At 43.3% G+C, this 11,887-nt stretch overlaps 1 pseudogene; it reads left to right on the top strand.

The window, feature by feature from the left end:
- The first annotated feature begins 4,569 nt into the window (after positions 1-4,569).
- LOC102965054 lies at positions 4,570-5,424 on the top strand (annotated as a pseudogene).
- Positions 5,425-11,887: the final 6,463 nt, after the last annotated feature.

The following is an 11,887-nucleotide window of genomic DNA, read 5'->3' as shown; positions in this document are numbered from 1 at the left end:
CAAAGTGCCCATGAGGACACAGACAAAGGCTGTCTATTGGCTCACCAATATGGTCTGAGGACTTAAGCTTCCAACGGCAAAGGCCAGTGTGGAGCCCTGTTTGGTGCCTTTCTCCTGGGTGACCAGATAGCCACTTGGTGACAGACCACCTGCACTGATCTCCTTCCAGTAGGAAGAAGGCGGTGATCTGTAGGATAGTTACACATGTGCCTTCTCTTCCGTCAATGCTCGTGCCACCACCAAAACCCATGGACTTGTTAAATGCCTTATTCTCAGTCACCGTGTGCCACGCAGCGTTGCTGCCGAAGGAAGAACCTATTTCATGGCAAGATAAGCGTGCCCGTGGATTCACGCCCGTGGAATTTACGAGTCTTACCATGTATCCCATTACACTGAAGCCGTTGGTCAGATAGATGGGGAAATGGCTTGCTGAAGAGTTGATTATACCGCCAGTTGGGAGAGAGAACTCTGAAAACCTGACGTTAAAGACACTTTCAAGAAACGACCGATGTCTGGTGCCATTACTCTCATAGCCTGAATGCAGGGGTCTGTGAATTAACACCCCAGATGATCAACTTGCAGATATTTGTTTCCCTCCTTGACAGTTGATGCTTAATTCCCAGCAGAGGAATGCTTCCCACAAGGTGCACAGCTATGGTTCCATTAAGTAGCAAGTTTAGTCCACCGCCTGGCCATTTGGGGCTCTTCATGCCGTTGAACGAATGGACAACGAAGGCTGCTATTCTGTCCGCTGAAGTGACAGATCTTGATTTTTTTTAGGGTTGCAGCTACATAAAAGTGGCATTCCAGGTCATGCTTCGCCCTTGGGATTCTCTGGAGAAGCCACTTCTCAGTTTCACGCTCAGTAGAAAACTCTACCGATCAGATAAGGGCAGGGCCACTCAATATTCAGACCCTTCAGGAACAAAGGCTCACAGCATCACATGAGGTCGGTTTGGGATCTGACTGAAGACAGAGGGAGCGTGGAATGGTAGTGAAGAGGAAAGTTATAAATATCAACAGTGGCTAGTTACAGAAATGTAACTGCTTTCCTGCCTGGACAGAAGTAATACATCCATGAAGAAACGGATATGGGCTTTTTAGCCATGTGTACGTTTTGCATAAACTTCTAACAATCTCTACCAGGCTTTCTAGGGACAATGGGTCTTATCTTCCTTAGTGATCACGGTGGACTTGAATTTGGGCATGGCTCCTTCCAAAATCAGCATCGCTTGGCGTTAAGACATGTTTTGACGCCTACCACGGACCGAGACACCTGCGACGTTCTGGGATTTCCTTTCCTCTCCAGATAGGGAGATACGGCTCCAGTGTCGCTAGAAACGTGTCTCAGCTTACGTTCTGCTCCCTGGTCAATAGCCATGCCTCTCCTGAAACCAGAGTACAAACTTAGTCTATGATTCTAAGTCCTTCAAAATGGCAGCGACCATGGTCCCTACAGTCCCCAGCCATGCCCTCTCCCGATTTCTGACAGCAACAACAAGAGTTGAAAACTTGGGTTTTGTGAAGTTTTCCAGCATTCTGTAGAATGCAGAGAGCTGGAAGGTCGAGTGCCTGCGGAGGGACAGAGCAGAGTCCGGCAGAAGATAAGAAAGGACAGGGGACGCCAGCTGTCAGTAAGCTTAAAACCATGACTTACCACGTGAACCTGTAGTGGAATATGGAAGCTGCTGATTCAGGAGCAGCCACTGATGCATCACACCCAGGCCCCCGGCCATGGGATGTTTTTGGGGGGGGGAGGCAGTTATTATCTGTCGGGGAGATGATCTTACTTGGGGTGAACAAAAGACAACACTAAGGCACGGCGTGCCGCCCTGGGCTGGAGCCTCGGGGCTGAGCCGTGCCGCTAAGAGCTGCAGCTAGATGGAGGTCACGGCTAAATCTTTGGGCCTGAAATGGCAAACCGTGGCCTTTTCTCTCCCTCTGAATGACCACCTTGAAGACAAATCAACAGGAGTGACGGGGGGCGGGGGGGGGGGGGAGAGGGGGGAGAGCCCCGCAGCTGAGCTGTCTGCCCGCCAGAAGGGAGAATTCAATAGTGCTCCCCTCCGAACTGAGCCCCGAGTCAGCCCTTCTGCAATCCGAGTGACATTTCTGCCCGTGAGTGAATGGAAACACACGCCTTTCATTCCGGAGTCGAGCGGTGGCGTTTTGTCTGCGGTCTCCTTGCTCTCCTGGCCTGATTGTTTGCTGGGGGGGAGGGGGGGGGAGGGGGGGAAACAATTAAATCTTCCATTCAATTATGGCCTGTTTGGGTCTGAAGAGCTGTTTAAAACCAGAGAGCCTTATCATATTAATGAGCACTGCTGCAAAGACGAATACCTGAGAAAGAGATTCCCTGGGGAACTGAGGAACAGCGCTGAGAATATTAGGATGTTATGATCTGCCCTTGATGGAAAACTACTGATAAAATGGCACATTACCCCCAGAGACAGGGACTTTTGTGTTAAATAGGCATGAAAGTGAACATATATATTTCGCAGAGCCTGATAGCACAAACTTGGATGAGACACACACACACACACACACACACACACACACACACACACAAAGCCACAACTAATTATCTGCCTAATATCGTGGGGGACCCGGCGCTGGCGATGTCTATGGGGGAAGGGTCAGAATCGGGAAAGTGGGAGTAAGAGGGGCAGAGGGGTAAGCCGGCTCAGACTGGTCAAGGTCTGTTTGCGTCAAATTCAAGGGCAAAAGCAAAGTTCAAGCCCCCGAGTCAGGCTCTGTGCTGACAGCTCGGAGCCTGGTGCCCGCTTTGGATTCTGTGTCTCCCGCTCTCTCTGCCCCTCCCCCACTCATGCTCTGTCTGTCTGTCTCTCTCTGTCACAAATCAATAGACATTTTTTAAAAGCCCACTCATTAGCTCAAAATGGAATGTGGTCAGTGCTTCACAAGCATGGAGTGACTGTGGAGAAAGCAAGCTGATTGGTGTGATGTTTTAATTTGGGGGTATTTTGACCCGCGTTTCATCTGCCATCATTCGCTCAGTACAATTATTTTGATTTCTCCGTGACGGTGCCTTTATGAGTAGCTCGTTCCTGTTGATTGCTGCTTAGTACTTCACTGTAAGGACATACTACCTTCGGTGTATCCGCTCACCCCTGAGTGCGCATTTGGGTTGTTTCCAGGGTTGAACTCTTACAAATAAGGCTGCTCGGAATATCCACGTGTACGTCTTTGAAAGGACACGGGCTCTTACTTCTTTGGGGGAAATACTTGGGAGAGGAATGACTGGCTCGTATGGCAAGGGTATGTTTGACTTTTAAAGAAACTGCCAAACTGGGGCGCATGGGTGGCTCAGTCGGTTGGGCGTCCGACTTCAGCTCAGGTCACGATCTCGCGGTCCGTGGGTTCGAGCCCCGCGTCGGGCTCTGTGCTGACAGCTCAGAGCCTGGAGCCTGCTTCGGATTCTGTGTCTCCCTCTCTCTGCCCTTTCTCTGCTCATGCTCTGTCTCTGTCTCTCAAAGATGAATAAACGTTAAAATTTTTTTTTTTTTTTAAAGAAACTGCCAACTGCTTTCCAAAGCAGTTGTTCTGTTTCAGGTGCCAGCAGGCAGGGTATGCGAGTTCCAGGGGCTGAACATGTCCACTGGCATTGGCATTGTCAGTATTTTTTATGTTCACCAATGTAATAAGCATCTCTTCATGGCTTAATTTATATTTTGTGAATGGCTGATGCTACTTAACACGTTTTCCTATTTATGCCTATTTCCTGTTTATCATATATATATCTGTTTATATTATATTATATTATATTATATTATATATTATACACTATGTAATGATATTATATATTATAATTAATTATATATTATATATACTTATATATTTTGTTTATATTTAATTATATATTTATTATATATTATATGTTATATAGTATATATTTTATTATTATAATCCACTATATATAATATATGTATTATATAATATATATTATATTAATTGAATATAAATTTATATTTATATACAAATAAATATACATGATATAAATATTACATATTTGGTTAGAAAGATATTTTCTCCTAGTTCATGGCTTGTTGATTTTATTTCCACTTTTTTCTTAATGTTTATTTATTTTTGAGAGAGAAAGAGACAGCGTGAGATCAAGGGAGGTGCAGAGAGTGAGGGAGGTGCAGAGAGAGAGGGAGGGAGGTGCAGAGAGAAAGGAAAGGCACACAGAATCTGAAGCGGGCTCCAGGCTCTGAGCTGACAGCACAGAGCCCGAGGCAGAGCTCGAATGCACAGACAGCGAGATCATGACCTGAACCGAACCAACTGGGCCACCCAGGGGCCCCTTTCATTGGTGTCTTTTGAAGAGCAAAATGTTTCCGTTTGTATGAACTCCGATTTATCCATTTCCTTTTCTTTTAACGGATCATGCTTTTAGGGTCCTATTTAAGATATGGGGTGCAAAATTAAAAATATTTTTTTTTACGTTTCATTCTAAAAACTTTATAGCTTTAGATTTTTTATGATATAACTTTCCATTTACCTATTTCTTTTTTAAATTCTCTTGGTGCTTCTCCGAGAAAACAGCAAATGGCAGATGATGCCAGTGGGCCCGGGGACCCTGGAACGGGAGGCCTCGGCGGCTTCCGCAGAGGCTTCCGTAGAGGCATCCTGGGCCGGGGCTGTGGCTGGGGTCAGGGCAGGGGCCGGGGCCAGGGCCCGGGACCTCGCAGGGGCAAGGCCGAGGACAAAGAGTCGATGCCCAACACCAAGCTGGGCCGCCTGGTCGAGGACATGAATATCAAGTCCCTGGAGGAGATCGATCTCTTCTCCCTGCCCATCAAGGAATCTGAGATCATCGACTTTTTCCTGGGGGCGTCCCTCAAGGACGAGGTTTCGAAAATGATGCCTGTGCAAAACCAAACCCGTGCTGGCCAGCTGACCAGGTTCAAGGCATTTGCTGCCATTGGAGATGACAATGGGCACGTCCGTCTGGGAGTTAAGTGCTCCGAGGAGGTAGCCACTGCCATCCATGGGGCCATCATCCTGGCCAAGCTTTCCATCTTCCCCGTGCGAGGAGGCTACTGGGGGATCAAGATTGGCAGGACCCCATGCTGTCCCGTGCAAGGTGACCGGCCACTGTGGCTCTGTCCTGGTGTGCCTCATCCCTGCCCCCGGAGGCACTGGCATTGCCTGAACCCCTGTGCCTGAGAAGCTACTGATGTTGGCTGGTATTGACGATGTCTACACCGCAGCCAGGGGGGCTGTACTGCCCGCCCCCCCAGGGAAACTTCACCAAAGCCACTTTGATACTGTTTCCAAGACCTACAGCTCTCTCACCCCTGATCTTCAGAAAGAGACTGTGTTCACTAAGTCTCCCCATCGGAAAATCATACCAGAGTGTCCATGCAGAGGACCCAGGCTCCAGCTGTGGCCATCACATAGGTTTGCACCAGAAAAATAAAGTGCATTAAAGCTTGTTTAAAAAAGGTAATAATACGTAAAAGAATAAAATAAAATAAATTCTCTGGGCAATATTTGGTGGCTGTCAATGTACAAGCCTCGCACACTTTTTGTCCTACTTTTTCCTAAATAATTCGTACTTTGATGCTATTTTAAATGGTATTGCTTCCTTCATTTCAGTGTTATGATTGCTCATATAGAAATATGATGTATTGTCGTATATCGACCTTCGATTCTGCAATTTTTCACTTTTTAGATCTAGAAGCATCTTTTGTAGATTCTATTGGATTTTCTACATAGGCTATCATGTGGTCGGAGAATAAATACTATTCTACCTTCTTTCTTTACAATCTGGATGCATTTTAATTCTTTTTTTTTCTCTCCCTGATTGCACCTGCTACAACCCAAAACACAATGTGGTGTGGAAATGATGAGAGAAGTTACCTTTGTCTAATCCTCCTCTTAGAAGCAAAGTTTTTAGTCTTTTACCAGCAAGTAAGGTGATAGCTGCAGGGTTTTTTGGTACCTGTTTTTATTTGATTGAGGAAGTTCCCTTCTATTCCTGTTGAGAGGTGTATTTTAAATGTAGAGTAGATACTGTATTTTAATGGTTTTTTGCCTATTTAGATGTTCAGAAGACTTTCTTTTTTTTTTCTTTATTATACAGTGAATTGATCTTGATTGCCTTGCTAATGTTAAACCAAAATCATACTATTGAGATCAACTTCACTTGCTCCTGAGGTCTTATTTTTATTTTTACATTTAATTTGCTAAAATTTGGCTTTGAATTTTTGCATCAGTGTTCATAAGGGACATTGGTACGTACTTTTCCCTTCTTGCAATATCCGTATCTGGTTTTGAAGTAAGTATAATACGAGCCTCATTGAATGAGTCAGGAGGTAATCCCTCCTCCTCAATTTTCTAGAGGAGTTTGTGTTGCGTTAGAATTATTTCCTCCTTAAATGTTTGGTAGAATTTCCACTGCAGTAATCTGGGCCTGGAGTTTTGTTTGCGGGGAGGACTTAAACTACAAATTCCGTTTCTTTCTTTTTTATGTTTTATTTATTTTTGAGAGAGAGAGAGAGCACGAGCAAGGGAGGGACAGAGAGAGAGGGAGACACAGAATCCAAAGCGGGCTCCAGTCTCTGAGCTGTCAGCGCAGAACCCGACGCGGGGCTCGAACCCACGAACCGTGAGGTCGTGACCTGAGGCGAAGTCGGACGCTCAACAGACCGAGCCACCCAGGCACCCCTACAAATTCCGTGTCTATAATAGATACAGGACTCTTCAGATTATCTCTTCTTGAGTACCTTTTGGAGAATTGGCCCTTGTTACCCACATTGCTGAAATTATTGACTTACCTTTTATTTTCTGTAGAATCTGGAATGATATTACCTCTTTCATTCATGGTGTGGATAATTTGTCTTCTCTCTCTCTCTCTCTCTCTCTCTCTCTCTTCCCTTCTTTCTTCTTTCCTCTGCTCTCTTCATCCTTCCTTCCCTCCTTTCTTTCTCTCTATGTGCCTGTCTCTGTATCTCTCTGAATCTGCCTAGAAGTTTATCAATTATATTGACTTTATATCAATTATATTGATCCATCTTATGGTTTCGTTTATTTTCTCCATTGTTTTCCTGTTTTTTTGTTCTTGTTTTTGTTTTTACTTTACCAATTTCCTCCTTGATCTGTATTATTTCCCTTCTTGTCTGCAGCATAGGTTTAATTCGCTCCTCGTTTTCCAGTTTCTTAAGGTAGAAGTTAAGGGTATTGATGTCAGATCTTTCTCCTCTTCTAAAATAGAAGTTTAATGCTATTAAGTTCCCTGTGAGTACCGTTTTTTGTATCCTCTTATATCTTCTGATATGTGTTTTTATTCTCATTTAGTTCAATAATGCTTTGATTTCCTTTTTTTTTCCCTTTTCTTTCTTTTTGTTGTTTTGTTTCAATTTTATTTGTCCGTTTATTTTTTGGAGTCCTAAGTAATTTAGAATTAGTTTCCAAATATTTGGGGAATTTTTTGAAGTTCTTGTAGCTGTGGATTTCTAACTTAATCTCGTCGTGGTCAGAGAACATGGTTTGTATCACTTGACTCCTTCTAAATTTATTAAGACCTGTTTTGTGGCCCATAATATGGTCTATTTTGTTGACTGTATTGCGTGCACTTAAAAAGAATGTGTATTCTGCTGTTATTGGGTGAAGCATTCTGTAAATGTTAATTAGGTCGAGATGTTTGACCGTACTGTTCACGTTTTCTATATCCTTACTGTTCTTATTTGTTTGTTCCATCAATTATGGAGAGAAGGGAATTGAAATATCTGCCTATAATTGTGGATTTGTATATTTCTCCTTGCAATTAGGTCAGCTTTTGTAATCATGTACTTTGAAGGTGTACTATTAAGGGCAAAAATATTTGCCCTGTGTCTTCTCAATGAATTGACCTCATGTATCACTATGCAATAAGTTTCTTTATCCACGATAATATTTTTTGCTTGAAATTTACTACATAGGTAAATATAGCTATGTTAACTTTCTGTGTTTATTTTTTTAATGTTTATTATATTTATTTTTAATGTTTTTTTTTTTTTTTAATTTTTGGGAGAGAGAGAGAGAGACAGAGCATGAGCTGGGAAGGGTTAGAGAGAGGGAGACACAGAATCTGAAGCAGGCTCCAGGCTCCGAGCTGTCAGCACAGAGCCTGATATGGGGCTCGAACCCACAAACCATGAGATCATGACCTGAGCCAAAGCGAGACATTTACCTGACTGAGCCACCCAGGTGCCCCCTATTATATTTATTTTTGAGAGAGACAGAACAAGAGTGGGGGAGAGGCAGAGAGAGAGGGAGACAGAATCTGAAGCAGGATCCAGGCTCCGAACTGTCAGCACAGAGCCTGATGTGGGGCTCGAACCCACAAACCACGAGATCATGACCTGAGCCAAAGTCAGATGCTTAACCAAGCAAGCCACCCGGGTGCCCCTAGCTATGGTAGCTTTCTTCTGATCAACTTTCTCTTGATTTTACCATGTTATGTCACTTTTCCTTTTTATTTATGCCTTTTTTACTTAGAGTGAGTCTCTTGTAGGCAATTTACAGTTGGATCTGGCTCCCCCAAACCCAAATCTAATAATCTTTGTCTTTTAATCATATTTAGACCATTTACATTTAATGTGATCATTGATAACTAGTTTAAACCCATCATGTCACCATTTTTTCTTTCTGTTTTTCCTATCTGTTCTTTACTTCCTTCTCCCTCTTTTTTTCTGTCTTCTTTGGGACAGAACTAAAATTTTTCTATGATTTGTTTTAATCTTCTTTGTTGTGCACATTCTTTTCAAGTGAACATAAGACATTTGCCATAACAGACAATAGTCTAGACCACAAATAAGTATCAATAAATTTACAAAGTGTCAAGTCATACAAGGTATGTTGCTAGAGCTTGATCTCTGATTATATTGGTATGTGTTTGTATAGTGCTATCTTAGAGCATCATAATTGGATTCCCATGGTCCATTCAATGCCATTAACATGTACACATAGAGCAGATGCCTGGAGTCCCTTTGACCTAGATATAGAAATGGGAAACAACCAGAAGGCAGAGGGGATTAGGAAGGGTGACTGAAAGGAGACATGAGCAGATCTGGGTTTCTTTGATCCCCTGAAACACTAGTCCTGGAATGATTTTCTGCCAGTTAAGTATCAAGCTTTCAGGGAAGAATATAGAGCAGATTAGAACTAGATGGAAAAGCCAAAGGAAACATCATGATTCAAGTCTACAAAATCCCCACGGATATGAGAAGGATTGCTTGGATTGCCCACCAGACCCCTGAAAAGTAGAACTATTTCTGCACTCTGCCTGTCTTTTAAATATAAATACTGCAAAATAATAAGTTAGAAAAAATAAGATGAGGCTTAGATTTCTATTTCACTCAGTATGAAGTTGAAGCTTTTTTGAATAAGTGGATGGATGAAAAGATGTCTTGCCAGGAAGAAATGATAGCACAGATCCAGAGCCTAGACTCGACTATGGAGTGACTCATGAAGTTAAGGGTGATTAATATATACAGATTCTGAGCTGGATGTCCACTGATGTGACCTAATGAGACAGCCCTGATGGACAGACAGACAATGTGATTCCGTGCGTGATTTTGGAGCTCATTCAGAAATCTTTGTGGCCAATCTGCCTCAAGGGGAGGCGGATGTAACCTGTGAACACTTTTGATTTCAGTGACTAAATTAGATTTAGTCGCTTAGTAGAAGCAAAGGAAATACAAATATCGCTCCTGGGAAGGTGGTAATACCACACGCCCCACTCCCTTGGCTTTATATAGACGACACTACTTGAAATAGGTGACATAACTGCCAAGCACAGAGGCATGCCCGCTCCTTTTGCCGGTGTCTTGGCTCTCTATCCCAGCTCCTAAGAGGTCTAGAGCACGACGACAGGGAGGCAACCACCTTTTGCGTAGCTGACAGCAAGAGGACACTTCATACAAGTCCTACGAGTTTCAGTTCCGTGGGGATCTACTCTCAGTAGCTTTGGATTCTTTTCCATAGTTCATTGCTTTCTAATCAGTCGCGCCCCTTGTCAGAAAGAGCTCCTCTTAGACTCCCAGAGTAGAACAAATCCATAAGTCAGACACAATGAAATTTTGTTACTGTTTTCTCTTTGGTTTTTTTTTTCTCCCCCCTCCTATCTGCACATCTCCGTTGGCTCAGAGAACAGACGAGATGTAGTGTCCAGGATAGCACAAAACACATGTCTGGAAACATTTTTAACTACTATTATGGACACGCCTTGGGCCCAGAGAATTCTGCCCTTTCACTGCAGTCCGTTATCTTATTTATCTTTGAGCAAACTCTCACGGATATTTTATCAACCAGGCCTTCGACCACACCGTGAAGACAGGCATCAGAGGCCGGTTGCATAACATAGACACAGAAGCTATGGAACATAGGATTTCTGGGTCTGATACATGCAGCCTGTCTCCTCTCATTAGCATCCCTATTTCCAGATAAAGCCGATTGGCCTACAAAAAAAAAAAAAGTGTTTCTCCGCAAATTAATTATATAAACACAAACCCCAGGAGAATGATTAAACTACTTAGGAAAACCAAGTACTTAGGAAACCCAACTCTTCGTGCTCTCCAGAAATGCCTTCTTCTTCTTACTCTTTTTTTAAAGTCACGCTTATCACAGACGTGCTACCTACTCATTAAAGCAGGTCCCCTAAGGGTTTTTGTTGGACAATGTTGTGTTGACCCAACTGTAATTACCCTATGCATTTGGAAGAAACAAAATTACATTTATTTTGAGACAGTCTATCATCCATAGGCCCAGAATACTGATTTTATTGAGTTGGTTTCGACATTATAGCCTCAACTTTTATTGAGAGATGCTATTGAGAAATAGCTTTATTATTTCCCGTCAAGATTTTGTTCCAAGCATCATCTACTTATTCCTCATTGTCGCAGAGATGATCAATTTATTTTAGAATTAATTGAGGGCAAAAACTTAGCTCCCCTAAGAGATTTATATGAAATATCCTTAGGGACAATGAAAGGTATGTAACTGGCATGCTTTCCGTTTTGCTCTGTTCACAGGTAATTTGAAAACCAATTTCACAGCTAAACTTTCTAGCTAAGCAGGCCCTCCAGGTGATTCCGATTCATGCTAAAGTTTGAGAAAGCCGTGCTCTGCATTATTTCCAACGTATTGCTCTTCCTGGGGTAGTTTCTTTACTCCTCTTGGGGGAAATAACTTGGCAATTCAAATCTCGTGCACTCACGCCGTTATTTTCCGATTCTCCATGCTATGGGATTGATGTCTGTGACCCCCTACAACGTGTACGTTAAAACCCTAGCCCTGTGCTGGGGCCGTCTTTGGAGATGGGGCCTCTGAGGAAGTAACTAAGGTCACCTGAGGTCCTAAGGCTGGAACCCCGATCTTGTAAGATTAGAATTAGTGTCATTTTTAGAACAGAACACAGAGAGCACACTGTCTTCTGCTCCCTTCCTCTGCCCTTCCCTCCCTCTCTCTCTGTCTTTCTCCCTTTCTCTCTGCGTATGCACAAAGAAGAGATCACAGGACCACACTGTGAAATGGTGGTTACCGACAGGCTAAGAGAAGAAGCCCCAGGCTGCGACTTACCTTGCGGGCTCCTTGCTGTCGATCGCTCAACCTCCAGAACCGTAAGAAATACATTTCTGTTGCTTACGTCTCGCAGTCTGTGGGTTTTTCGGTCCCGGCGGCCCGAGCTGATGAATGGCAGTACTTTAATTCCATTCCACCCTGGACAGTAACAAGGTAAGTGTTAACGTATGAGGATTTTCTTTTTAGTTCAATTCCTACCTTGCTGTTTAACCTGCAACCCATTTTTCCACCTCACTCCCCACAGTGATTTGCACGATATCTGAATGAGACAGTAACTTTAATGAGCCTTCTCTCTTTC

This window comes from Panthera tigris, chromosome E3 (assembly GCF_018350195.1).
Source record: "Panthera tigris isolate Pti1 chromosome E3, P.tigris_Pti1_mat1.1, whole genome shotgun sequence".
Taxonomy (NCBI): Eukaryota; Metazoa; Chordata; class Mammalia; order Carnivora; family Felidae; genus Panthera; species Panthera tigris.
The sequence above is the reverse complement of the archived record's forward strand: the minus strand, read 5'-3'. Positions and strand labels throughout refer to the sequence as shown.